Source organism: Coregonus clupeaformis, chromosome 26 (genome assembly GCF_020615455.1).
Source record: "Coregonus clupeaformis isolate EN_2021a chromosome 26, ASM2061545v1, whole genome shotgun sequence".
NCBI classification, from domain to species: Eukaryota; Metazoa; Chordata; class Actinopteri; order Salmoniformes; family Salmonidae; genus Coregonus; species Coregonus clupeaformis.
In genome coordinates this window covers 40,205,820-40,232,281 of record NC_059217.1, presented here as the reverse complement: position 1 = coordinate 40,232,281, position 26,462 = coordinate 40,205,820, and the positions used below count along the sequence as shown (strand labels likewise).

General features: G+C 40.7%; 33 non-coding genes and 1 pseudogene across 33 annotated transcripts; all 34 read left to right on the top strand.

Moving 5' to 3' along the window:
* The first annotated feature begins 483 nt into the window (after nt 1-483).
* Nucleotides 484-624, top strand: LOC121540948. Its single transcript, XR_005995596.2, has one exon. It is a non-coding gene; the product is annotated as a U4 spliceosomal RNA (small nuclear RNA).
* A 584-nt stretch (nt 625-1,208) lies between these two features.
* LOC121540982 lies at nt 1,209-1,349 on the top strand. The gene has a single exon (XR_005995628.2). It is a non-coding gene; the product is annotated as a U4 spliceosomal RNA (small nuclear RNA).
* Nucleotides 1,350-1,933: 584 nt separating this feature from the next.
* LOC121540950 lies at nt 1,934-2,074 on the top strand. Its single transcript, XR_005995598.2, has one exon. It is a non-coding gene; the product is annotated as a U4 spliceosomal RNA (small nuclear RNA).
* A 584-nt stretch (nt 2,075-2,658) lies between these two features.
* On the top strand, nt 2,659-2,799 carry LOC121540949. Its single transcript, XR_005995597.2, has one exon. It is a non-coding gene; the product is annotated as a U4 spliceosomal RNA (small nuclear RNA).
* A 584-nt stretch (nt 2,800-3,383) lies between these two features.
* On the top strand, nt 3,384-3,524 carry LOC121540970. The gene has a single exon (XR_005995618.2). It is a non-coding gene; the product is annotated as a U4 spliceosomal RNA (small nuclear RNA).
* Nucleotides 3,525-4,107: 583 nt separating this feature from the next.
* LOC123481978 lies at nt 4,108-4,248 on the top strand. Its single transcript, XR_006657491.1, has one exon. It is a non-coding gene; the product is annotated as a U4 spliceosomal RNA (small nuclear RNA).
* Nucleotides 4,249-4,972: 724 nt separating this feature from the next.
* On the top strand, nt 4,973-5,113 carry LOC123481969. The gene has a single exon (XR_006657484.1). It is a non-coding gene; the product is annotated as a U4 spliceosomal RNA (small nuclear RNA).
* Nucleotides 5,114-5,697: 584 nt separating this feature from the next.
* On the top strand, nt 5,698-5,838 carry LOC121540976. Its single transcript, XR_005995622.2, has one exon. It is a non-coding gene; the product is annotated as a U4 spliceosomal RNA (small nuclear RNA).
* Nucleotides 5,839-6,423: 585 nt separating this feature from the next.
* On the top strand, nt 6,424-6,564 carry LOC123481984. Its single transcript, XR_006657497.1, has one exon. It is a non-coding gene; the product is annotated as a U4 spliceosomal RNA (small nuclear RNA).
* A 584-nt stretch (nt 6,565-7,148) lies between these two features.
* LOC123481967 lies at nt 7,149-7,289 on the top strand. The gene has a single exon (XR_006657482.1). It is a non-coding gene; the product is annotated as a U4 spliceosomal RNA (small nuclear RNA).
* A 584-nt stretch (nt 7,290-7,873) lies between these two features.
* Nucleotides 7,874-8,014, top strand: LOC121540967. Its single transcript, XR_005995615.1, has one exon. It is a non-coding gene; the product is annotated as a U4 spliceosomal RNA (small nuclear RNA).
* Nucleotides 8,015-8,598: 584 nt separating this feature from the next.
* On the top strand, nt 8,599-8,739 carry LOC121540969. The gene has a single exon (XR_005995617.2). It is a non-coding gene; the product is annotated as a U4 spliceosomal RNA (small nuclear RNA).
* A 582-nt stretch (nt 8,740-9,321) lies between these two features.
* Nucleotides 9,322-9,462, top strand: LOC123481980. The gene has a single exon (XR_006657493.1). It is a non-coding gene; the product is annotated as a U4 spliceosomal RNA (small nuclear RNA).
* Nucleotides 9,463-10,046: 584 nt separating this feature from the next.
* LOC123481968 lies at nt 10,047-10,187 on the top strand. Its single transcript, XR_006657483.1, has one exon. It is a non-coding gene; the product is annotated as a U4 spliceosomal RNA (small nuclear RNA).
* Nucleotides 10,188-10,771: 584 nt separating this feature from the next.
* On the top strand, nt 10,772-10,912 carry LOC123481966. The gene has a single exon (XR_006657481.1). It is a non-coding gene; the product is annotated as a U4 spliceosomal RNA (small nuclear RNA).
* Nucleotides 10,913-11,496: 584 nt separating this feature from the next.
* LOC121540951 lies at nt 11,497-11,637 on the top strand. The gene has a single exon (XR_005995599.2). It is a non-coding gene; the product is annotated as a U4 spliceosomal RNA (small nuclear RNA).
* A 584-nt stretch (nt 11,638-12,221) lies between these two features.
* LOC121540953 lies at nt 12,222-12,362 on the top strand. The gene has a single exon (XR_005995601.2). It is a non-coding gene; the product is annotated as a U4 spliceosomal RNA (small nuclear RNA).
* Nucleotides 12,363-12,946: 584 nt separating this feature from the next.
* Nucleotides 12,947-13,087, top strand: LOC121540958. The gene has a single exon (XR_005995606.2). It is a non-coding gene; the product is annotated as a U4 spliceosomal RNA (small nuclear RNA).
* A 584-nt stretch (nt 13,088-13,671) lies between these two features.
* Nucleotides 13,672-13,812, top strand: LOC121540956. The gene has a single exon (XR_005995604.2). It is a non-coding gene; the product is annotated as a U4 spliceosomal RNA (small nuclear RNA).
* Nucleotides 13,813-14,397: 585 nt separating this feature from the next.
* On the top strand, nt 14,398-14,538 carry LOC121540971. The gene has a single exon (XR_005995619.2). It is a non-coding gene; the product is annotated as a U4 spliceosomal RNA (small nuclear RNA).
* A 585-nt stretch (nt 14,539-15,123) lies between these two features.
* On the top strand, nt 15,124-15,264 carry LOC123481977. The gene has a single exon (XR_006657490.1). It is a non-coding gene; the product is annotated as a U4 spliceosomal RNA (small nuclear RNA).
* Nucleotides 15,265-15,848: 584 nt separating this feature from the next.
* On the top strand, nt 15,849-15,989 carry LOC123481973. Its single transcript, XR_006657486.1, has one exon. It is a non-coding gene; the product is annotated as a U4 spliceosomal RNA (small nuclear RNA).
* A 584-nt stretch (nt 15,990-16,573) lies between these two features.
* Nucleotides 16,574-16,714, top strand: LOC121540980. Its single transcript, XR_005995626.2, has one exon. It is a non-coding gene; the product is annotated as a U4 spliceosomal RNA (small nuclear RNA).
* A 584-nt stretch (nt 16,715-17,298) lies between these two features.
* On the top strand, nt 17,299-17,439 carry LOC123481981. The gene has a single exon (XR_006657494.1). It is a non-coding gene; the product is annotated as a U4 spliceosomal RNA (small nuclear RNA).
* A 583-nt stretch (nt 17,440-18,022) lies between these two features.
* LOC123481986 lies at nt 18,023-18,163 on the top strand. Its single transcript, XR_006657499.1, has one exon. It is a non-coding gene; the product is annotated as a U4 spliceosomal RNA (small nuclear RNA).
* Nucleotides 18,164-18,747: 584 nt separating this feature from the next.
* Nucleotides 18,748-18,888, top strand: LOC121540959. The gene has a single exon (XR_005995607.2). It is a non-coding gene; the product is annotated as a U4 spliceosomal RNA (small nuclear RNA).
* A 584-nt stretch (nt 18,889-19,472) lies between these two features.
* On the top strand, nt 19,473-19,613 carry LOC123481976. The gene has a single exon (XR_006657489.1). It is a non-coding gene; the product is annotated as a U4 spliceosomal RNA (small nuclear RNA).
* Nucleotides 19,614-20,195: 582 nt separating this feature from the next.
* Nucleotides 20,196-20,336, top strand: LOC121540954. Its single transcript, XR_005995602.2, has one exon. It is a non-coding gene; the product is annotated as a U4 spliceosomal RNA (small nuclear RNA).
* A 584-nt stretch (nt 20,337-20,920) lies between these two features.
* LOC123481985 lies at nt 20,921-21,060 on the top strand. The gene has a single exon (XR_006657498.1). It is a non-coding gene; the product is annotated as a U4 spliceosomal RNA (small nuclear RNA).
* A 584-nt stretch (nt 21,061-21,644) lies between these two features.
* Nucleotides 21,645-21,785, top strand: LOC121540972. The gene has a single exon (XR_005995620.2). It is a non-coding gene; the product is annotated as a U4 spliceosomal RNA (small nuclear RNA).
* Nucleotides 21,786-22,369: 584 nt separating this feature from the next.
* On the top strand, nt 22,370-22,510 carry LOC121540983. Its single transcript, XR_005995629.2, has one exon. It is a non-coding gene; the product is annotated as a U4 spliceosomal RNA (small nuclear RNA).
* A 584-nt stretch (nt 22,511-23,094) lies between these two features.
* Nucleotides 23,095-23,235, top strand: LOC121540985. The gene has a single exon (XR_005995631.2). It is a non-coding gene; the product is annotated as a U4 spliceosomal RNA (small nuclear RNA).
* Nucleotides 23,236-23,819: 584 nt separating this feature from the next.
* LOC123481975 lies at nt 23,820-23,960 on the top strand. The gene has a single exon (XR_006657488.1). It is a non-coding gene; the product is annotated as a U4 spliceosomal RNA (small nuclear RNA).
* A 584-nt stretch (nt 23,961-24,544) lies between these two features.
* LOC123481970 lies at nt 24,545-24,677 on the top strand (annotated as a pseudogene).
* Nucleotides 24,678-26,462: the final 1,785 nt, after the last annotated feature.

The following is a 26,462-nucleotide window of genomic DNA, read 5'->3' as shown; positions in this document are numbered from 1 at the left end:
TGTGTTTCATCCAGACTGCGTTCTGCAGCGAACCGCACCAGACAACCCTTTTTGAGCGAACCACGGTGCATTATTTAGTGCGCTCCTGAGTGCCGATGGTGTTCACACCAGTCACAAACTGAACTGTGAAAAACGAGCCACATTTCGAAAAAACCCGCTACAAACCAATTTGGTGTGAAAGCCCCTTAGCCTATCCTTGATTTATGCAGCCTGTAGCCTACTGATCAGTTCTATAGGCTACTCCAGTTCTCCACATGTTGATACGATATAACCCACAATGCACGGCAAAACTTTGAATATTTTAAATAAAACAGCTCAACCAACAAACACATTTACCAAAAAATAGTATTTACATCATCATATAATTGTAGAAATCTCCGTTATCTGTCTCTATTTGTGTATTGTTTATACTTTTTTTATTGAAACCGTGATACGGATCATTGTTGTGCTCAAACTCTTTCCACCCAATCTTGCTACAAATTTAGCTTTGCGCAGTGGAAGTATCGTAGCCTATGAGGTTTATCCGAGGCGCGATTATTGCTAGTTGAAAACTTTACCCAATACCCCGCTGAGATGACTTGAAATATAGTCAGCTTTGGCAATTTTTGATGGTCTCTCAGGAGACTGATCTGCTTGTAAAATACAACCTGCTCCACATACATAGTGCAACTAATGTTGTCTCTAGTGAGCATGACAGTCTACTCATCATGGTAAACTGAAATGACGTTTGTTGGAAATCACTGGGTTTGTTTCAAGGAAGCAGCTGACAGTGCAGGCGTCTGCCGACTAACTGATCTACTGAGAATCTTGCATCATAAATAACTAGTCATTATTATTTGTAGATCAGTTAATCATTTACAATTGAACAATGATACATTGCAGTTTTGATCCTCTCGAACACGGCCGCTGTGGTGAGTAACTACCCTCTTATGTGGGGAAAGAATGGGGGGATTAAATCCCCCTAGTACAGCTAAGGGGCGGACCCGCTAACGCTGTTTCATTGGATAGGCCATACATTGTATTAAAATAGATATGATTCTTCAAAAGTTACCTGGAAATTGAAATGATAATAGCTTTGTACCATTCACTGTGTGTATCTCTGAATAATTTACCACTGTTCATGTTTTGTTTATATAGTTTGTTATTCAAACCGTCACAGGGACAGTCATTATGTTGAGTGTCAATCCACCCGATCCAATTTTCAAATTTACTTTGCGCAGTGGCAGTATTGTAGCCTATGAGGTTGATCTGAGGCATGATTATTGCTAGTTGAAAACTTTACCCAATACCCTGCTGAGATGACTTGAAACATAGTCAGCTTTGGCAATTTTTGATGGTCTCTCAGGAGACTGATCTGCTTGTAAAATACAATCTGCTCCACATACATATTGCAACTAATGTTGTCTCTAGTGACCGTGATAGTCTATTCATCATGGGAAACTGAAATGATCTGTGTTCGAAATCACTGGGTTTGTTTCAAGAAAGCAGCTGACAGTGCAGGCGACTGCCGACTAACTGATCTGCAGAGAATCTTGCATCATAAATAACTACACATTATTATTTGTAAATCAGTTAATCATTTACAATTGAACAATGATACATTGCAGTTTTGATCCTCTCGAACACGGCCGCTGTGGTGAGTAACTACCCTCTTATGTGGGGAAAGAATGGGGGGATTAAATCCCCCTAGTAGAGCTAAGGGGCGGACCCGCTAACGCTGTTTCATTGGATAGGCCATACATTGTATTAAAATAGATATGATTCTTCAAAAGTTACCTGGAAATTGAAATGATAATAGCTTTGTACCATTCATTGTGTGTATCTCTGAATAATTTACCACTGTTCATGTTTTGTTTATATAGTTTGTTATTTAAACCGTCACAGGGACAGTCGATATGTTGAGTGTCAATCCACCCAATCCAATTTTCAAGTCAACTTTGCGCAGTAGCAGTATTGTAGCCTATGAGGTTGATTCGAGGCACGATTATTGCTAGTTTAAAACATTTCCCAATAGCCAGCTGAGATGACTTGCAATATAGTCAGCTTTGGCAATTTTTGATGGTCACTCAGGAGACTGATCTGCTTGTAAAATACAATCTGCTCCACATACATAGTGCAACTAATGTTGTCTCTAGTGAGCATGACAGTCTACGCATCATGGGAAACTGAAATGACCTTTGTTGGAAATCACTGGGTTTGTTTCAAGAAAGCAGCTGACAGTGCAGGCGACTGCCGACTAACTGATCTGCAGAGAATCTTGCATCATAAATAACTACACATTATTATTTGTAAATCAGTTAATCATTTACAATTGAACAATGATACATTGCAGTTTTGATCCTCTCGAACACGGCCACTGTAGTGAGTAACTACCCTCTTATGTGGGGAAAGAATGGGGGGATTAAATCCCCCTAGTAGAGCTAAGGGGCGGACCCGCTAACGCTGTTTCATTGGATAGGCCATACATTGTATTAAAATAGATATGATTCTTCAAAAGTTACCTGGAAATTGAAATGATAATGGCTTTGTACTATTCATTGTGTGTATCTCTGAATAATTTACCACTGTTCATGTTTTGTTTATATAGTTTGTTATTCAAACCGTCACAGGGACAGTCATTATGTTGAGTGTCAATCCACCCGATCCAATTTTCAAGTCAACTTTGCGCAGTGGCAGTATTGTAGCCTATGAGGTTGATCCGAGGCATGATTATTGCTAGTTGAAAACTTTACCCAATACCCCGCTGAGATGACTTGAAATATAGTCAGCTTTGGCAATTTTTGATGGTCTCTCAGGAGACTGATCTGCTTGTAAAATACAACCTGCTCCACATACATAGTGCAACTAATGTTGTCTCTAGTGAGCATGACAGTCTACTCATCATGGGAAACTGAAATGACGTTTGTTGGAAATCACTGGGTTTGTTTCAAGAAAGCAGCTGACAGTGCAGGCGACTGCCGACTAACTGATCTGCAGAGAATCTTGCATCATAAATAACTACACATTATTATTTGTAAATCAGTTAATCATTTACAATTGAACAATGATACATTGCAGTTTTGATCCTCTCGAACACGGCCACTGTAGTGAGTAACTACCCTCTTATGTGGGGAAAGAATGGGGGGATTAAATCCCCCTAGTACAGCTAAGGGGCGGACCCGCTAACGCTTTTTCATTGGATAGGCCATACATTGTATTAAAATAGATATGATTCTTCAAAAGTTACCTGGAAATTGAAATGATAATAGCTTTGTACCATTCATTGTGTGTATCTCTGAATAATTTACCACTGTTCATGTTTTGTTTATATAGTTTGCTATTCAAACCGTCACAGGGACAGTCATTATGTTGAGAGTCAGTCCACCCGATCCAATTTTCAAGTCAACTTTGCGCGGTGGCAGTATTGTAGCCTATGAGGTTGATCCGAGGCACGATTATTGCTAGTTGAAAACTTTACCCAATACCCCGCTGAGATGACTTGAAATATAGTCAGCTTTGGCAATTTTTGATGGTCTCTCAGGAGACTGATCTGCTTGTAAAATACAACCTGCTCCACATACATAGTGCAACTAATGTTGTCTCTAGTGAGCATGACAGTCTACTCATCATGGGAAACTGAAATGACGTTTGTTGGAAATCACTGGGTTTGTTTCAAGAAAGCAGCTGACAGTGCAGGCGACTGCCGACTAACTGATCTGCAGAGAATCTTGCATCATAAATAACTACACATTATTATTTGTAAATCAGTTAATCATTTACAATTGAACAATGATACATTGCAGTTTTGATCCTCTCGAACACGGCCACTGTAGTGAGTAACTACCCTCTTATGTGGGGGAAAGAATGGGGGATTAAATCCCCTAGTACAGCTAAGGGGCGGACCCGTTAACGCTGTTTCATTGGATAGGCCATACATTGTATTAAAATAGATATGATTCTTCAAAAGTTACCTGGAAATTGAAATGATAATAGCTTTGTACCATTCATTGTGTGTATCGCTAAATAATTTACCACTGTTCATGTTTTGTTTATATAATTTGTTATTCAAACCGTCACAGGGACAGTCATTATGTTGAGAGTCAATCCACCCGATCCAATCTTCAAGTCAACTTTGCGCAGTGGCAGTATTGTAGCCTATGAGGTTGATCTGAGGCACGATTATTGCTAGTTGAAAACTTTACCCAATACCCCGCTGAGATGACTTGAAATATAGTCAGCTTTGGCAATTTTTGATGGTCTCTCAGGAGACTGATCTGCTTGTAAAATACAACCTGCTCCACATACATAGTGCAACTAATGTTGTCTCTAGTGAGCATGACAGTCTACGCATCATGGGAAACTGAAATGACCTTTGTTGGAAATCACTGGGTTTGTTTCAAGAAAGCAGCTGACAGTGCACGACTGCCGACTAACTTCTGCAGACATCTTGCATCATAAATAACTCATTATTGTAAATAATATTTATTTTCTATGTAGTATTTTAATTATGACGTGTTGGAAATCACTGGGTTTGTTTCAAGAAAGCAGCTGACAGTGCAGGCGACTGCCGACTAACTGATCTACAGAGAATCTTGCATCATAAATAACTAGTCATTATTATTTGTAGATCAGTTAATCATTTACAATTGAACAATGATACATTGCAGTTTTGATCCTCTCGAACACGGCCACTGTAGTGAGTAACTACCCTCTTATGTGGGGAAAGAATGGGGGGATTAAATCCCCCTAGTACAGCTAAGGGGCGGACCCGCTAACGCCGTTTCATTGGATAGGCCATACATTGTATTAAAATAGATATGATTCTTCAAAAGTTACCTGGAAATTGAAATGATAATAGCTTTGTACCATTCATTGTGTGTATCTCTGAATAATTTACCACTGTTCATGTTTTGTTTATATAGTTTGTTATTCAAACCGTCACAGGGACAGTCATTATGTTGAGTGTCAATCCACCCGATCCAATCTTCAAGTCAACTTTGCATAGTGGCAGTATTGTAGCCTATGAGGTTGATACGAGGCACGATTATTGCTAGTTGAAAACTTTACCCAATACCCAGCTGAGATGACTCGCAATATAGTCAGCTTTGGCAATTTTTGATGGTCTCTCAGGAGACTGATCTGCTTGTAAAATACAACCTGCTCCACATACATAGTGCAACTAATGTTGTCTCTAGTGAGCATGACAGTCTATTCATCATGGGAAACTGAAATGACGTTTGTTGGAAATCACTGGGTTTGTTTCAAGAAAGCAGCTGACAGTGCAGGCGACTGCCGACTAACTGATCTACAGAGAATCTTGCATCATAAATAACTACACATTATTATTTGTAAATCAGGTAATCATTTACAATTGAACAATGATACATTGCAGTTTTGATCCTCTCGAACACGGCCACTGTAGTGAGTAACTACCCTCTTATGTGGGGAAAGAATGGGGGGATTAAATCCCCCTAGTACAGCTAAGGGGCGGACCCGCTAACGCTGTTTCATTGGATAGGCCATACATTGTATTAAAATAGATATGATTCTTCAAAAGTTACCTGGAAATTGAAATGATAATAGCTTTGTACCATTCACTGTGTGTATCTCTGAATAATTTACCACTGTTCATGTTTTGTTTATATAGTTTGTTATTCAAACCGTCACAGGGACAGTCATTATGTTGAGTGTCAATCCACCCGATCCAATTTTCAAGTCAACTTTGCGCAGTGGCAGTATTGTAGCCTATGAGGTTGATGCGAGGCACGATTATTGCTAGTTGAAAACTTTACCCAGTACCCCGCTGAGATGACTTGAAATATAGTCAGCTTTGGCAATTTTTGATGGTCTCTCAGGAGACTGATCTGCTTGTAAAATACAATCTGCTCCACATACATAGTGCAACTAATGTTGTCTCTAGTGACCGTGATAGTCTATTCATCATGGGAAACTGAAATGACGTTTGTTGGAAATCACTGGGTTTGTTTCAAGAAAGCAGCTGACAGTGCAGGCGACTGCCGACTAACTGATCTACAGAGAATCTTGCATCATGAATAACTACACATTATTATTTGTAAATCAGTTAATCATTTACAATTGAACAATGATACATTGCAGTTTTGATCCTCTCGAACACGGCCACTGTAGTGAGTAACTACCCTCTTATGTGGGGAAAGAATGGGGGGATTAAATCCCCCTAGTACAGCTAAGGGGCGGACCCGCTAACGCTGTTTCATTGGATAGGCCATAAATTGTATTAAAAATATATATGATTCATCAAAAGTTACCTGGAAATTGAAATGATAACGGCTTTGTACTATTCATTGTGTGTATCTCTGAATAATTTACCACTGTTCATGTTTTGTTTATATAGTTTGTTATTCAAACCGTCACAGGGACAGTCATTATGTTGAGTGTCAATCCACCCGATCCAATTTCCAAGTCAACTTTGCGCAGTGGCAGTATTGTAGCCTATGAGGTTGATTCGAGGCACGATTATTGCTAGTTGAAAACTTTACCCAATACCCCGCTGAGATGACTTGAAATATAGTCAGCTTTGGCAATTTTTGATGGTCTCTCAGGAGACTGATCTGCTTGTAAAATACAACCTGCTCCACATACATAGTGCAGCTAATGTTGTCTCTAGTGACCGTGACAGTCTATTCATCATGGGAAACTGAAATGACGTTTGTTGGAAATCACTGGGTTTGTTTCAAGAAAGCAGCTGACAGTGCAGGCGTCTGCCGACTAACTGATCTACAGAGAATCTTGCATCATAAATAACTAGTCATTATTATTTGTAGATCAGTTAATCATTTACAATTGAACAATGATACATTGCAGTTTTGATCCTCTCGAACAAGGCCGCTGTGGTGAGTAACTACCCTCTTATGTGGGGAAAGAATGGGGGGATTAAATCCCCCTAGTACAGCTAAGGGGCGGACCCGCTAACGCTGTTTCATTGGATAGGCCATACATTGTATTAAAATAGATATGATTCTTCAAAAGTTACCTGGAAATTGAAATGATAATAGCTTTGTACCATTCACTGTGTGTATCTCTGAATAATTTACCACTGTTCATGTTTTGTTTATATAGTTTGTTATTCAAACCGTCACAGGGACAGTCATTATGTTGAGTGTCAATCCACCCGATCCAATTTTCAAGTTAATTTTGCGCAGTGGCAGTATTGTAGCCTATGAGGTTGATCCGAGGTATGATTATTGCTAGTTGAAAACTTTACCCAATACTCCGCTGAGATGACTTGCAATATAGTCAGCTTTGGCAATTTTTGATGGTCTCTCAGGAGACTGATCTGCTTGTAAAATACAACCTGCTCCACATAAATAGTGCAACTAATGTTGTCTCTAGTGAGCATGACAGTCTATTCATCATGTGAAATTGAAATGACGTTTGTTGGAAATCACTGGGTTTGTTTCAAGAAAGCAGCTGACAGTGCAGGCGACTGCCGACTAACTGATCTGCAGAGAATCTTGCATCATAAATAACTACACATTATTATTTGTAAATCAGTTAATCATTTACAATTGAACAATGATACATTGCAGTTTTGATCCTCTCGAACACGGCCACTGTAGTGAGTAACTACCCTCTTATGTGGGGAAAGAATGGGGGGATTAAATCCCCCTAGTACAGCTAAGGGGCGGACCCGCTAACGCTGTTTCATTGGATAGGCCATACATTGTATGAAAATAGATATGATTCTTCAAAAGTTACCTGGAAATTGAAATGATAATAGCTTTGTACCATTCACTGTGTGTATCTCTGAATAATTTACCACTGTTCATGTTTTGTTTATATAGTTTGTTATTCAAACCGTCACAGGGACAGTCATTATGTTGAGTGTCAATCCACCCGATCCAATTTTCAAGTTAACTTTGCGCAGTGGCAGTATTGTAGCCTATGAGGTTGATCCGAGGCATGATTATTGCTAGTTGAAAACTTTACCCAATACCCCGCTGAGATGACTTGCAATATAGTCAGCTTTGGCAATTTTTGATGGTCTCTCAGGAGACTGATCTGCTTGTAAAATACAACCTGCTCCACATACATAGTGCAGCTAATGTTGTCTCTAGTGAGCATGACAGTCTACTCATCATGGGAAACTGAAATGATCTGTGTTCGAAATCACTGGGTTTGTTTCAAGAAAGCAGCTGACAGTGCAGGCGTCTGCCGACTAACTGATCTACAGAGAATCTTGCATCATAAATAACTAGTCATTATTATTTGTAGATCAGTTAATCATTTACAATTGAACAATGATACATTGCAGTTTTGATCCTCTCGAACACGGCCGCTGTGGTGAGTAACTACCCTCTTATGTGGGGAAAGAATGGGGGGATTAAATCCCCCTAGTACAGCTAAGGGGCGGACCCGCTAACGCTGTTTCATTGGATAGGCCATACATTGTATTAAAATAGATATGATTCTTCAAAAGTTACCTGGAAATTGAAATGATAATAGCTTTGTACCATTCACTGTGTGTATCTCTGAATAATTTACCACTGTTCATGTTTTGTTTATATAGTTTGTTATTCAAACCATCACAGGGACAGTCATTATGTTGAGTGTCAATCCACCCGATCCAATTTTCAAGTTAATTTTGCGCAGTGGCAGTATTGTAGCCTATGAGGTTGATCCGAGGCATGATTATTGCTAGTTGAAAACTTTACCCAATACCCCGCTGAGATGACTTGCAATAACGTCAGCTTTGGCAATTTTTGATGGTCTCTCAGGAGACTGATCTGCTTGTAAAATACAACCTGCTCCACATATAGTGCAACTAATGTTGTCTCTAGTGAGCATGACAGTCTACTCATCATGGGAAACTGAAATGACCTTTGTTGGAAATCACTGGGTTTGTTTCAAGAAAGCAGCTGACAGTGCAGGCGTCTGCCGACTAACTGATCTGCAGAGAATCTTGCATCATAAATAACTACACATTATTATTTGTAAATCAGGTAATCATTTACAATTGAAAAATGATACATTGCAGTTTTGATCCTCTCAAACACGGCCACTGTAGTGAGTAACTACCCTCTTATGTGGGGAAAGAATGGGGGGATTAAATCCCCCTAGTACAGCTAAGGGGCGGACCCGCTAACGCCGTTTCATTGGATAGGCCATACATTGTATTAAAATAGATATGATTCTTCAAAAGTTACCTGGAAATTGAAATGATAATAGCTTTGTACCATTCATTGTGTGTATCTCTGAATAATTTACCACTGTTCATGTTTTGTTTATATAGTTTGTTATTCAAACCGTCACAGGGACAGTCATTATGTTGAGTGTCAATCCACCCGATCCAATTTTCAAGTCAACTTTGCGCAGTGGCAGTATTGTAGCCTATGAGGTTGATCCGAGGCACGATTATTGCTAGTTGAAAACTTTACCCAATACCCCGCTGAGATGACTCGCAATATAGTCAGCTTTGGCAATTTTTGATGGTCTCTCAGGAGACTGATCTGCTTGTAAAATACAACCTGCTCCACATACATAGTGCAGCTAATGTTGTCTCTAGTGACCGTGACAGTCTATTCATCATGGGAAACTGAAATGACGTTTGTTGGAAATCACTGGGTTTGTTTCAAGAAAGCAGCTGACAGTGCAGGCGACTGCCGACTAACTGATCTACAGAGAATCTTGCATCATAAATAACTACACATTATTATTTGTAGATCATTTAATCATTTACAATTGAACAACGATACATTGCAGTTTTGATCCTCTCGAACACGGCCACTGTAGTGAGTAACTACCCTCTTATGTGGGGAAAGAATTGGGGGATTAAATCCCCCTAGTACAGCTAAGGGGCGGACCCGCTAACGCTGTTTCATTGGATAGGTCATACATTGTATTAAAATAGATATGATTCTTCAAAAGTTACCTGGAAATTGAAATGATAACGGCTTTGTACCATTCATTGTGTGTTTCTCTGAATAATTTACCACTGTTCATGTTTTGTTTATATAGTTTGTTATTTAAACCGTCACAGGGACAGTCATTATGTTGAGTGTCAATCCACCCAATCCAATTTTCAAGTCAACTTTGCGCAGTGGCAGTATTGTAGCCTATGAGGTTGATTAGAGGCACGATTATTGCTAGTTGAAAACTTTACCCAGTACCCCGCTGAGATGACTTGAAATATAGTCAGCTTTGGCAATTTTTGATGGTCTCTCAGGAGACTGATCTGCTTGTAAAATACAACCTGCTCCACATACATAGTGCAACTAATGTTGTCTCTAGTGACCGTGATAGTCTATTCATCATGGGAAACTGAAATGATCTGTGTTCGAAATCACTGGGTTTGTTTCAAGAAAGCAGCTGACAGTGCAGGCGTCTGCCGACTAACTGATCTACAGAGAATCTTGCATCATAAATAACTAGTCATTATTATTTGTAGATCAGTTAATCATTTACAATTGAACAATGATACATTGCAGTTTTGATCCTCTCGAACACGGCCACTGTAGTGAGTAACTACCCTCTTATGTGGGGAAAGAATGGGGGGATTAAATCCCCCTAGTACAGCTAAGGGGCGGACCCGCTAACGCTGTTTCATTGGATAGGCCATACATTGTATTAAAATAGATATGATTCTTCAAAAGTTACCTGGAAATTGAAATGATAACGGCTTTGTACCATTCATTGTGTGTTTCTCTGAATAATTTACCACTGTTCATGTTTTGTTTATATAGTTTGTTATTCAAACCGTCACAGGGACAGTCATTATGTTGAGAGTCAATCCACCCGATCCAATCTTCAAGTCAACTTTGCGCAGTGGCAGTATTATAGCCTATGAGGTTGATCTGAGGCACGATTATTGCTAGTTGAAAACTTTACCCAATACCCCGCTGAGATGACTTGAAATATAGTCAGCTTTGGCAATTTTTGATGGTCTCTCAGGAGACTGATCTGCTTGTAAAATACAACCTGCTCCACATACATAGTGCAACTAATGTTGTCTCTAGTGAGCATGACAGTCTATTCATCATGGGAAACTGAAATGACCTTTGTTCGAAATCACTGGGTTTGTTTCAAGAAAGCAGCTGACAGTGCAGGCGACTGCCGACTAACTGATCTACAGAGAATATTGCATCATAAATAACTACACATTATTATTTGTAGATCAGTTAATCATTTACAATTGAACAATGATACATTGCAGTTTTGATCCTCTCGAACACGGCCACTGTAGTGAGTAACTACCCTCTTATGTGGGGAAAGAATTGGGGGATTAAATCCCCCTAGTACAGCTAAGGGGCGGACCCGCTAACGCTGTTTCATTGGATAGGTCATACATTGTATTAAAATAGATATGATTCTTCAAAAGTTACCTGGAAATTGAAATGATAACGGCTTTGTACCATTCATTGTGTGTTTCTCTGAATAATTTACCACTGTTCATGTTTTGTTTATATAGTTTGTTATTTAAACCGTCACAGGGACAGTCGTTATGTTGAGTGTCAATCCACCCAATCCAATTTTCAAGTCAACTTTGCGCAGTGGCAGTATTGTACCCTATGAGGTTGATTCGAGGCACGATTATTGCTAGTTGAAAACTTTTCCCAATACCCCGCTGAGATGACTTGCAATATAGTCAGCTTTGGCAATTTTTGATGGTCTCTCAGGAGACTGATCTGCTTGTAAAATACAACCTGCTCCACATACATAGTGCAACTAATGTTGTCTCTAGTGAGCATGACAGTCTATTCATCATGGGAAACTGAAATGACCTTTGTTGGAAATCACTGGGTTTGTTTCAAGAAAGCAGCTGACAGTGCAGGCGACTGCCGACTAACTGATCTACAGAGAATATTGCATCATAAATAACTACACATTATTATTTGTAGATCAGTTAATCATTTACAATTGAACAATGATACATTGCAGTTTTGATCCTCTCGAACACGGCCACTGTAGTGAGTAACTACCCTCTTATGTGGGGAAAGAATTGGGGGATTAAATCCCCCTAGTACAGCTAAGGGGCGGACCCGCTAACGCTGTTTCATTGGATAGGTCATACATTGTATTAAAATAGATATGATTCTTCAAAAGTTACCTGGAAATTGAAATGATAACGGCTTTGTACCATTCATTGTGTGTTTCTCTGAATAATTTACCACTGTTCATGTTTTGTTTATATAGTTTGTTATTCAAACCGTCACAGGGACAGTCATTATGTTGAGTGTCAATCCACCCGATCCAATTTTCAAGTCAACTTTGCGCAGTGGCAGTATTGTAGCCTATGAGGTTGATCCGAGGCATGATTATTGCTAGTTGAAAACTTTACCCAATACCCCGCTGAGATGACTTGCAATATAGTCAGCTTTGGCAATTTTTGATGGTCTCTCAGGAGACTGATCTGCTTGTAAAATACAACCTGCTCCACATACATAGTGCAACTAATGTTGTCTCTAGTGACCGTGATAGTCTATTCATCATGGGAAACTGAAATGATCTGTGTTCGAAATCACTGGGTTTGTTTCAAGAAAGCAGCTGACAGTGCAGGCGTCTGCCGACTAACTGATCTACAGAGAATCTTGCATCATAAATAACTAGTCATTATTATTTGTAGATCAGTTAATCATTTACAATTGAACAATGATACATTGCAGTTTTGTTCCTCTCGAACACGGCCGCTGTGGTGAGTAACTACCCTCTTATGTGGGGAAAGAATGGGGGGATTAAATCCCCCTAGTACAGCTAAGGGGCGGACCCGCTAACGCTGTTTCATTGGATAGGCCATACATTGTATTAAAATAGATATGATTCTTCAAAAGTTACCTGGAAATTGAAATGATAATAGCTTTGTACCATTCACTGTGTGTATCTCTGAATAATTTACCACTGTTCATGTTTTATTTATATAGTTTGTTATTCAAACCGTCAAAGGGACAGTCATTATGTTGAGTGTCAATCCACCCGATCCAATTTTCAAGTCAACTTTGCGCAGTGGCAGTATTGTAGCCTATGAGGTTGATCCGAGGCATGATTATTGCTAGTTGAAAACTTTACCCAATACCCCGCTGAGATGACTTGCAATATAGTCAGCTTTGGCAATTTTTGATGGTCTCTCAGGAGACTGATCTGCTTGTAAAATACAACCTGCTCCACATACATAGTGCAACTAATGTTGTCTCTAGTGACCGTGATAGTCTATTCATCATGGGAAACTGAAATGACCTTTGTTGGAAATCACTGGGTTTGTTTCAAGAAAGCAGCTGACAGTGCAGGCGACTGCCGACTAACTGATCTGCAGAGAATCTTGCATCATAAATAACTACACATTATTATTTGTAAATCAGTTAATCATTTACAATTGAACAATGATACATTGCAGTTTTGATCCTCTCGAACACGGCCACTGTAGTGAGTAACTACCCTCTTATGTGGGGAAAGAATGGGGGGATTAAATCCCCCTAGTACAGCTAAGGGGCGGACCCGCTAACGCTGTTTCATTGGATAGGCCATACATTGTATGAAAATAGATATGATTCTTCAAAAGTTACCTGGAAATTGAAATGATAATAGCTTTGTACCATTCACTGTGTGTATCTCTGAATAATTTACCACTGTTCATGTTTTGTTTATATAGTTTGTTATTCAAACCGTCACAGGGACAGTCATTATGTTGAGTGTCAATCCACCCGATCCAATTTTCAAGTCAACGTTGCGCAGTGGCAGTATTGTAGCCTATGAGGTTGATTAGAGGCACGATTATTGCTAGTTGAAAACTTTACCCAATACCCCGCTGAGATGACTTGCAATATAGTCAGCTTTGGCAATTTTTGATGGTCTCTCAGGAGACTGATCTGCTTGTAAAATACAACCTGCTCCACATACATAGTGCAGCTAATGTTGTCTCTAGTGAGCATGACAGTCTACTCATCATGGGAAACTGAAATGACGCTTTGTTGGAAATCACTGGGTTTGTTTCAAGAAAGCAGCTGACAGTGCAGGCGACTGCCGACTAACTGATCTACAGAGAATCTTGCATCATAAATAACTAGTCATTATTATTTGTAGATCAGTTAATCATTTACAATTGAACAATGATACATTGCAGTTTTGATCCTCTCGAACAAGGCCGCTGTGGTGAGTAACTACCCTCTTATGTGGGGAAAGAATGGGGGGATTAAATCCCCCTAGTACAGCTAAGGGGCGGACCCGCTAACGCTGTTTCATTGGATAGGCCATACATTGTATTAAAATAGATATGATTCTTCAAAAGTTACCTGGAAATTGAAATGATAATAGCTTTGTACCATTCACTGTGTGTATCTCTGAATAATTTACCACTGTTCATGTTTTGTTTATATAGTTTGTTATTCAAACCGTCACAGGGACAGTCATTATGTTGAGTGTCAATCCACCCGATCCAATTTTCAAAAAAGTTTTGCGCAGTGGCAGTATTGTAGCCTATGAGGTTGATCCGAGGCATGATTATTGCTAGTTGAAAACTTTACCCAATACCCCGCTGAGATGACTTGCAATATAGTCAGCTTTGGCAATTTTTGATGGTCTCTCAGGAGACTGATCTGCTTGTAAAATACAACCTGCTCCACATACATAGTGCAACTAATGTTGTCTCTAGTGACCGTGACAGTCTACTCATCATGGGAAACTGAAATGACCTTTGTTGGAAATCACTGGGTTTGTTTCAAGAAAGCAGCTGACAGTGCAGGCGACTGCCGACTAACTGATCTGCAGAGAATCTTGCATCATAAATAACTACACATTATTATTTGTAAATCAGTTAATCATTTACAATTGAACAATGATACATTGCAGTTTTGATCCTCTCGAACACGGCCACTGTAGTGAGTAACTACCCTCTTATGTGGGGGAAAGAATGGGGGATTAAATCCCCCTAGTACAGCTAAGGGGCGGACCCGCTAACGCCGTTTCATTGGATAGGCCATACATTGTATTAAAATAGATATGATTCTTCAAAAGTTACCTGGAAATTGAAATGATAATAGCTTTGTACCATTCACTGTGTGTATCTCTGAATAATTTACCACTGTTCATGTTTTGTTTATATAGTTTGTTATTCAAACCGTCACAGGGACAGTCATTATGTTGAGTGTCAATCCACCCGATCCAATCTTTCAAGTCAACTTTGCGCAGTGGCAGTATTGTAGCCTATGAGGTTGATCCGAGGCACGATTATTGCTAGTTGAAAACTTTACCCAATACCCCGCTGAGATGACTTGCAATATAGTCAGCTTTGGCAATTTTTGATGGTCTCTCAGGAGACTGATCTGCTTGTAAAATACAACCTGCTCCACATACATATTGCAGCTAATGTTGTCTCTAGTGAGCGTGACAGTCTATTCATCATGGGAAACTGAAATGACCTGTGTTGGAAATCACTGGGTTTGTTTCAAGAAAGCAGCTGACAGTGCAGGCGACTGCCGACTAACTGATCTACAGAGAATCTTGCATCATAAATAACTACACATTATTATTTGTAAATCAGTTAATCATTTACAATTGAACAATGATACATTGCAGTTTTGATCCTCTCGAACACGGCCGCTGTGGTGAGTAACTACCCTCTTATGTGGGGAAAGAATGGGGGGATTAAATCCCCCTAGTACAGCTAAGGGGCGGACCCGCTAACGCTGTTTCATTGGATAGGCCATACATTGTATTAAAATAGATATGATTCTTCAAAAGTTACCTGGAAATTGAAATGATAATAGCTTTGTACCATTCACTGTGTGTATCTCTGAATAATTTACCACTGTTCATGTTTTGTTTATATAGTTTGTTATTCAAACCGTCACAGGGACAGTCATTATGTTGAGAGTCAATCCACCCGATCCAATCTTCAAGTCAACTTTGCGCAGTGGCAGTATTGTAGCCTATGAGGTTGATCCGAGGCACGATTATTGCTAGTTGAAAACTTTACCCAATACCCCGCTGAGATGACTTGAAATCTAGTCAGCTTTGGCAATTTTTGATGGTCTCTCAGGAGACTGATCTGCTTGTAACATACAACCTGCTCCACATACATAGTGCAGCTAATGTTGTCTCTAGTGACCATGACAGTCTAATTCATCATGGGAAACTGAAATGACCTGTGTTCGAAGTCACTGGGTTTGTTTCAAGAAAGCAGCTGACAGTGCAGGCGACTGCCGACTAACTGATCTACAGAGAATCTTGCATCATAAATAACTACACATTATTATTTGTAAATCAGTTAATCATTTACAATTGAACAATGATACATTGCAGTTTTGATCCTCTCGAACACGGCCGCTGTGGTGAGTAACTACCCTCTTATGTGGGGAAAGAATGGGGGATTAAATCCCCCTAGTACAGCTAAGGGGCGGACCCGCTAACGCTGTTTCATTGGATAGGCCATACATTGTATTAAAATAGATATGATTCTTCAAAAGTTACCTGGAAATTGAAATGATAATAGCTTTGTACCATTCACTGTGTGTATCTCTGAATAATTTACCACTGTTCATGTTTTGTTTATATAGTTTGTTATTCAAACCGTCACAGGGACAGTCATTATGTTGAGTGTCAATCCACCCGATCCAATTTTCAAGTCAACTTTGCGCAGTGGCAGTATTGTAGCCTATGAGGTTGATCCGAGGCATGATTATTGCTAGTTGAAAACTTTACCCAATACCCCGCTGAGATGACTTGCAATATAGTCAGCTTTGGCAATTTTTGATGGTCTCTCAGGAGACTGATCTGCTTGTAAAATACAACCTGCTCCACATACATAGTGCAGCTAATGTTGTCTCTAGTGAGCATGACAGTCTACTCATCATGGGAAACTGAAATGACGTTTGTTGGAAATCACTGGGTTTGTTTCAAGATAGCAGCTGACAGTGCAGGCGACTGCCGACTAACTGATCTACAGAGAATCTTGCATCATGAATAACTACACATTATTATTTGTAAATCAGTTAATCATTTACAATTGAACAATGATACATTGCAGTTTTGATCCTCTCGAACACGGCCACTGTAGTGAGTAACTACCCTCTTATGTGGGGAAAGAATGGGGGGATTAAATCCCCCTAGTACAGCTAAGGGGCGGACCCGCTAACGCTGTTTCATTGGATAGGCCATACATTGTATTAAAATAGATATGATTCTTCAAAAGTTACCTGGAAATTGAAATGATAATAGCTTTGTACCATTCACTGTGTGTATCTCTGAATAATTTACCACTGTTCATGTTTTGTTTATATAGTTTGTTATTCAAACCGTCACAGGGACAGTCATTATGTTGAGTGTCAATCCACCCGATCCAATTTTCAAGTCAACTTTGCGCAGTGGCAGTATTGTAGCCTATGAGGTTGATCCGAGGCACGATTATTGCTAGTTGAAAACTTTACCCAATACCCCGCTGAGATGACTTGCAATATAGTCTGCTTTGGCAATTTTTGATGGTCTCTCAGGAGACTGATCTGCTTGTAAAATACAACCTGCTCCACATACATAGTGCAGCTAATGTTGTCTCTAGTGAGCATGACAGTCTACTCATCATGGGAAACTGAAATGACCTTTGTTCGAAATCACTGGGTTTGTTTCAAGAAAGCAGCTGACAGTGCAGGCGACTGCCGACTAACTGATCTACAGAGAATCTTGCATCATGAATAACTAGTCATTATTATTTGTAGATCAGTTAATCATTTACAATTGAACAATGATACATTGCAGTTTTGATCCTCTCGAACACGGCCGCTGTGGTGAGTAACTACCCTCTTATGTGGGGAAAGAATGGGGGATTAAATCCCCCTAGTACAGCTAAGGGGCGGACCCGCTAACGCTGTTTCATTGGATAGGCCATACATTGTATTAAAATAGATATGATTCTTCAAAAGTTACCTGGAAATTGAAATGATAATAGCTTTGTACCATTCACTGTGTGTATCTCTGAATAATTTACCACTGTTCATGTTTTGTTTATATAGTTTGTTATTCAAACCGTCACAGGGACAGTCATTATGTTGAGTGTCAATCCACCCGATCCAATTTTCAAGTCAACTTTGCGCAGTGGCAGTATTGTAGCCTATGAGGTTGATCCGAGGCACGATTATTGCTAGTTGAAAACTTTACCCAATACCCCGCTGAGATGACTTGCAATATAGTCAGCTTTGGCAATTTTTGATGGTCACTCAGGAGACTGATCTGCTTGTAAAATACAATCTGCTCCACATACATATTGCAACTAATGTTGTCTCTAGTGACCATGACAGTCTACTCATCATGGGAAACTGAAATGACGTGTGTTCGAAATCACTGGGTTTGTTTCAAGAAAGCAGCTGACAGTGCAGGCGACTGCCGACTAACTGATCTACAGAGAATCTTGCATCATAAATAACTACACATTATTATTTGTAAATCAGGTAATCATTTACAATTGAAAAATGATACATTGCAGTTTTGATCCTCTCGAACACGGCCGCTGTGGTGAGTAACTACCCTCTTATGTGGGGAAAGAATGGGGGGATTAAATCCCCCTAGTACAGCTAAGGGGCGGACCCGCTAACGCTGTTTCATTGGATAGGCCATACATTGTATTAAAATAGATATGATTCTTCAAAAGTTACCTGGAAATTGAAATGATAATAGCTTTGTACCATTCACTGTGTGTATCTCTGAATAATTTACCACTGTTCATGTTTTGTTTATATAGTTTGTTATTCAAACCGTCACAGGGACAGTCATTATGTTGAGTGTCAATCCACCCGATCCAATCTTCAAGTCAACTTTGCGCAGTGGCAGTATTGTAGTCTATGAGGTTGATCCGAGGCACGATTATTGCTAGTTGAAAACTTTACCCAATACCCCGCTGAGATGACTTGCAATATAGTCAGCTTTGGCAATTTTTGATGGTCTCTCAGGAGACTGATCTGCTTGTAAAATACAACCTGCTCCACATACATAGTGCAACTAATGTTGTCTCTAGTGACCGTGATAGTCTATTCATCATGGGAAACTGAAATGATCTGTGTTCGAAATCACTGGGTTTGTTTCAAGAAAGCAGCTGACAGTGCAGGCGACTGCCGACTAACTGATCTACAGAGAATCTTGCATCATAAATAACTACACATTATTATTTGTAAATCAGTTAATCATTTACAATTGAAAAATGATACATTGCAGTTTTGATCCTCTCGAACACGGCCGCTGTGGTGAGTAACTACCCTCTTATGTGGGGAAAGAATGGGGGGATTAAATCCCCCTAGTACAGCTAAGGGGCGGACCCGCTAACGCTGTTTCATTGGATAGGCCATACATTGTATTAAAATAGATATGATTCTTCAAAAGTTACCTGGAAATTGAAATGATAATAGCTTTGTACCATTCACTGTGTGTATCTCTGAATAATTTACCACTGTTCATGTTTTGTTTATATAGTTTGTTATTCAAACCGTCACAGGGACAGTCATTATGTTGAGTGTCAATCCACCCGATCCAATTTTCAAGTCAACTTTGCGCAGTGGCAGTATTGTAGCCTATGAGGTTGATCCGAGGCACGATTATTGCTAGTTGAAAACTTTACCCAATACCCCGCTGAGATGACTTGCAATATAGTCAGCTTTGGCAATTTTTGATGGTCTCTCAGGAGACTGATCTGCTTGTAAAATACAACCTGCTCCACATACATAGTGCAACTAATGTTGTCTCTAGTGACCGTGACAGTCTACTCATCATGGGAAACTGAAATGACGTTTGTTCGAAATCACTGGGTTTGTTTCAAGAAAGCAGCTGACAGTGCAGGCGACTGCCGACTAACTGATCTACAGAGAATCTTGCATCATAAATAACTACTCATTATTATTTGTAAATCAGTTAATCATTTACAATTGAACAATGATACATTGCAGTTTTGATCCTCTCGAACACGGCCGCTGTGGTGAGTAACTACCCTCTTATGTGGGGAAAGAATGGGGGATTAAATCCCCTAGTACAGCTAAGGGGCGGACCCGCTAACGCTGTTTCATTGGATAGGCCATACATTGTATTAAAATAGATATGATTCTTCAAAAGTTACCTGGAAATTGAAATGATAATAGCTTTGTACCATTCATTGTGTGTATCTCTGAATAATTTACCACTGTTCATGTTTTGTTTATATAGTTTGTTATTCAAACCGTCACAGGGACAGTCATTATGTTGAGTGTCAATCCACCCGATCCAATTGTCAAGTCGACTTTGCGCAGTGGCAGTATTGTAGCCTATGAGGTTGATCTGAGGCACGATTATTGCTAGTTGAAAACTTTACCCAATACCCCGCTGAGATGACTTGAAATATAGTCAGCTTTGGCAGTTTTTGATGGTCTCTCAGGAGACTGATCTGCTTGTAAAATACAACCTGCTCCACATACATAGTGCAACTAATGTTGTCTCTAGTGACCGTGATAGTCTATTCATCATGGGAAACTGAAATGATCTGTGTTCGAAATCACTGGGTTTGTTTCAAGAAAGCAGCTGACAGTGCAGGCGACTGCCGACTAACTGATCTACAGAGAATCTTGCATCATAAATAACTACTCATTATTATTTGTAGATCAGTTAATCATTTACAATTGAACAATGATACATTGCAGTTTTGATCCTCTCGAACACGGCCACTGTAGTGAGTAACTACCCTCTTATGTGGGGAAAGAATGGGGGGATTAAATCCCCCTAGTACAGCTAAGGGGCGGACCCGCTAACGCTGTTTCATTGGATAGGCCATACATTGTATTAAAATAGATATGATTCTTCAAAAGTTACCTGGAAATTGAAATGATAATAGCTTTGTACCATTCATTGTGTGTATCTCTGAATAATTTACCACTGTTCATGTTTTGTTTATATAGTTTGTTATTCAAACCGTCACAGGGACAGTCATTATGTTGAGTGTCAATCCACCCGATCCAATTTTCAAGTCGACTTTGCGCAGTGGCAGTATTGTAGCCTATGAGGTTGATCCGAGGCACGATTATTGCTAGTTGAAAACTTTACCCAATACCCCGCTGAGTGACTTGAAATATAGTCAGCTTTGGCAATTTTTGATGGTCTCTCAGGAGACTGATCTGCTTGTAAAATACAATCTGCTCCACATACATAGTGCAACTAATGTTGTCTCTAGTGAGCATGACAGTCTACTCATCATGGGAAACTGAAATGACCTTTGTTGGAAATCACTGGGTTTGTTTCAAGAAAGCAGCTGACAGTGCAGGCGACTGCCGACTAACTGATCTACAGAGAATCTTGCATCATAAATAACTACGCATTATTATTTGTACATCAGTTAATCATTTACAATTGAACAATGATACATTGCAGTTTTGATCCTCTCGAACACGGCCACTGTAGTGAGTAACTACCCTCTTATGTGGGGAAAGAATGGGGGGATTAAATCCCCCTAGTACAGCTAAGGGGCGGACCCGCTAACGCTGTTTCATTGGATAGGCCATACATTGTAATAAAATAGATATGATTCTTCAAAAGTTACCTGGAAATTGAAATGATAATAGCTTTGTACCATTCACTGTGTGTATCTCTGAATAATTTACCACTGTTCATGTTTTGTTTATATAGTTTGCTATTCAAACCGTCACAGGGGCAGTCATTATGTTGAGAGTCAGTCCACCCGATCCAATCTTCAAGTCAACTTTGCGCAGTGGCAGTATTGTAGCCTATGAGGTTGATCCGAGGCATGATTATTGCTAGTTGAAAACTTTACCCAATACCCCGCTGAGATGACTTGCAATATAGTCAGCTTTGGCAATTTTTGATGGTCTCTCAGGAGACTGATCTGCTTGTAAAATACAACCTGCTCCACATACATAGTGCAGCTAATGTTGTCTCTAGTGAGCATGACAGTCTACTCATCATGGGAAACTGAAATGACGTTTGTTGGAAATCACTGGGTTTGTTTCAAGATAGCAGCTGACAGTGCAGGCGACTGCCGACTAACTGATCTACAGAGAATCTTGCATCATAAATAACTAGTCATTATTATTTGTAGATCAGTTAATCATTTACAATTGAACAATGATACATTGCAGTTTTGATCCTCTCGAACACGGCCACTGTAGTGAGTAACTACCCTCTTATGTGGGGAAAGAATGGGGGGATTAAATCCCCCTAGTACAGCTAAGGGGCGGACCCGCTAACGCTGTTTCATTGGATAGGCCATACATTGTATTAAAATAGATATGATTCTTCAAAAGTTACCTGGAAATTGAAATGATGATAGCTTTGTACCATTCATTGTGTGTATCTCTGAATAATTTACCACTGTTCATGTTTTGTTTATATAGTTTGCTATTCAAACCGTCACAGGGGCAGTCATTATGTTGAGAGTGAGTCCACCCGATCCAATCTTCAAGTCAACTTTGCGCAGTGGCAGTATTGTAGCCTATGAGGTTGATCCGAGGCACGATTATTGCTAGTTGAAAACTTTACCCAATACCCCGCTGAGATGACTTGAAATATAGTCAGCTTTGGCAATTTTTGATGGTCTCTCAGGAGACTGATCTGCTTGTAAAATACAACCTGCTCCACATACATAGTGCAGCTAATGTTGTCTCTAGTGACCGTGACAGTCTACTCATCATGGGAAACTGAAATGACCTTTGTTGGAAATCACTGGGTTTGTTTCAAGAAAGCAGCTGACAGTGCAGGCGTCTGCCGACTAACTGATCTACAGAGAATCTTGCATCATAAATAACTAGTCATTATTATTTGTAAATCAGTTAATCATTTACAATTGAACAATGATACATTGCAGTTTTGATCCTCTCGAACACGGCCACTGTAGTGAGTAACTACCCTCTTATGTGGAGATAGAATGGGGGGATTAAATCCCCCTAGTACAGCTAAGGGGCGGACCCGCTAACGCTGTTTCATTGGATAGGCCATACATTGTATTAAAATAGATATGATTCTTCAAAAGTTACCTGGAAATTGAAATGATAATAGCTTTGTACCATTCACTGTGTGTATCTCTGAATAATTTACCACTGTTCATGTTTTGTTTATATAGTTTGTTATTCAAACCGTCACAGGGACAGTCATTATGTTGAGTGTCAATCCACCCGATCCAATTTTCAAGTTAACTTTGCGCAGTGGCAGTATTGTAGCCTATGAGGTTGATCCGAGGCACGATTATTGCTAGTTGAAAACTTTACCCAATACCCCGCTGAGATGACTTGCAATATAGTCAGCTTTGGCAATTTTTGATGGTCTCTCAGGAGACTGATCTGCTTGTAAAATACAACCTGCTCCACATACATAGTGCAACTAATGTTGTCTCTAGTGAGCATGACAGTCTATTCATCATGTGAAATTGAAATGACGTTTGTTGGAAATCACTGGGTTTGTTTCAAGAAAGCAGCTGACAGTGCAGGCGACTGCCGACTAACTGATCTACAGAGAATCTTGCATCATGAATAACTACACATTATTATTTGTAAATCAGTTAATCATTTACAATTGAACAATGATACATTGCAGTTTTGATCCTCTCGAACACGGCCACTGTAGTGAGTAACTACCCTCTTATGTGGGGGAAAGAATGGGGGATTAAATCCCCCTAGTACAGCTAAGGGGCGGACCCGCTAACGCTGTTTCATTGGATAGGCCATACATTGTATTAAAATAGATATGATTCTTCAAAAGTTACCTGGAAATTGAAATGATAATAGCTTTGTACCATTCACTGTGTGTATCTCTGAATAATTTACCACTGTTCATGTTTTGTTTATATAGTTTGCTATTCAAACCGTCACAGGGGCAGTCATTATGTTGAGAGTCAGTCCACCCGATCCAATCTTCAAGTCAACTTTGCGCAGTGGCAGTATTGTAGCCTATGAGGTTGATCCGAGGCACGATTATTGCTAGTTGAAAACTTTACCCAATACCCCGCTGAGATGACTTGAAATATAGTCAGCTTTGGCAATTTTTGATGGTCTCTCAGGAGACTGATCTGCTTGTAAAATACAACCTGCTCCACATACATAGTGCAACTAATGTTGTCTCTAGTGAGCATGACAGTCTACTCATCATGGGAAACTGAAATGACGTTTGTTGGAAATCACTGGGTTTGTTTCAAGAAAGCAGCTGACAGTGCAGGCGACTGCCGACTAACTGATCTACAGAGAATCTTGCATCATAAATAACTAGTCATTATTATTTGTAGATCAGTTAATCATTTACAATTGAACAATGATACATTGCAGTTTTGATCCTCTCGAACACGGCCACTGTAGTGAGTAACTACCCTCTTATGTGGAGATAGAATGGGGGGATTAAATCCCCCTAGTACAGCTAAGGGGCGGACCCGCTAACGCTGTTTCATTGGATAGGCCATACATTGTATTAAAATAGATATGATTCTTCAAAAGTTACCTGGAAATTGAAATGATAATAGCTTTGTACCATTCACTGTGTGTATCTCTGAATAATTTACCACTGTTCATGTTTTGTTTATATAGTTTGTTATTCAAACCATCACAGGGACAGTCATTATGTTGAGTGTCAATCCACCCGATCCAATTTTCAAGTTAATTTTGCGCAGTGGTAGTATTGTAGCCTATGAGGTTGATCCGAGGCATGATTATTGCTAGTTGAAAACTGTAAACTTTTTACTAAGGTTTTAACACTCAGAATGTCTTCTGTTTTAGGGGAGGTGATCCACCCGGATCAAGCCTGTGCCATTCCGGGAAGGAAGATCACGGACAGCCTAGTACTGATCAGAGATGCCATCTGTTATGCGAGAGACAGAAACATGCGGCTTATAGTCCTAAATTTAGACTTTGAGAAAGCTTTTGATCGGGTCTCGCACCAGTACCTCTTCAAGGTACTGCAAAAAATGGGGTTCCCTGAAAGGTTTCTAGCTTGGGTGGGATTGCTGTATGGGGACATCACCAGCAGAATCCTTGTAAATGGGCATTTGTCAAGAGCAGTGGGAGTACACTGCGGCGTCCGTCAGGGATGTCCATTATCTCCCCTCCTGTTTGTGGCCTGCATAGAACCACTGGCACAGGTCTTGAGAAGGGACCAACGGATCAGTGGGGTGGGTATCCCGGGGAGTGGGGGGATGACCGCCAAGTGCGTCTTTTATATGGACGACGTAAACATTTTATGCACCGACCTTTTATCTGTTGACAGGACTCTGGACAGGACTGACTGGTACGGACGAGCCTCTGGGGCGAGACTGAACAGAGATAAGACAGAGGCACAATTTTTCGGACCGTGGGCAGACTCAGACTTGACCAGACTACCACTGACGGTTAGAATGACGGACATTAGGGTTCTAGGGGTAAAATTTGACAGGGAGGGAGGAGGTAGTGGTAATTGGACCGGGATGTTAGGGACAGTTAGACAGAGACTAGGGTTTTGGGGACTGAGACAGCTGACTTTAGAGGGCAAGGTTTTAATCATCAAGGCTGTGATTTTACCTGTCCTTTTATTGATCAGTTCTGTTTTTATCCCACCACGAACAACTCTTTTAGCTCTGGACCGGATGTTATTTTATTTTCTGTGGGGAAGCAAGTGGGAGAGACTGAGGAGGGAGGTGGTAAAGAGGCCCAGGTTCAAGGGGGGGAAAGGCTTACCTGACCTCTACTTGTTCCTGGGCAGCCGCTACACAGCGTTACATCTCACTCTTGCCACCTCCCCGGTCAGCAACAAGACCCAGGCCCTCGCACGGTTCTGGCTGGGGTCTTACCTCAGGTCTCTGAGGCTGATCCCAGTCGACCTGCGAGCCCCAGTCTCTTTCCTGCTCCCCACACACTATGCACAGCTCCAAAAGTTTTTAAGACATTTTAAACTGGAAAAAGAGCCTGTCACAGTTTTAACAAAACACCGCTCTCTTCTCTCTCTTGTGCAGGAACGGGAACCGGTGTGTCCAGTGCGCGGGCTTGCTGTAGGCGAGCCCTCAACGGTTTGGCGCAACGTGTCCCATCCTGCTCTGCTGAATCGGCACCGTGACCTGTCCTGGATGGTCGCCCACGAGATCCTCCCGGTCAGGGCCGTTATGCACTCCCGGGGCATGGCGAGGACATCCGCGTGCCCCGACCAGGCTGCGGCCAAGAAGAGTCGGTGAGGCACTTGCTCTGGGAGTGCAGAGCCGCACGGGACCTGTGGAAGGAAGCAGGCCCCCTGATCTCCCCACGCCTGCCAGCAGGGGAGGACCTAACGCCCCAGCTCGTGCTGTATGGGGTGGGCCGAAGGCCTATTACAACAAAGGCCTTCACACAACTCTGGCCCACCCTCACGTGTCTGAAGGACGCACTGTGGTCCTCCCGCAACCTGCTGGTAGGGAAACAGGTAGAGACCACCCCCCAGGCAGTGGCTTTGTAGCCACGGAAGCCCTGGGGTGGTACGAACGACAGGGGGCCTCGACCCCAGGCGAAGGGTCCCCCACAACACCCAAGGTCCCGGCGGCCACGGCCTGACAGCGCTGCGGCGCCTAGGGCGAT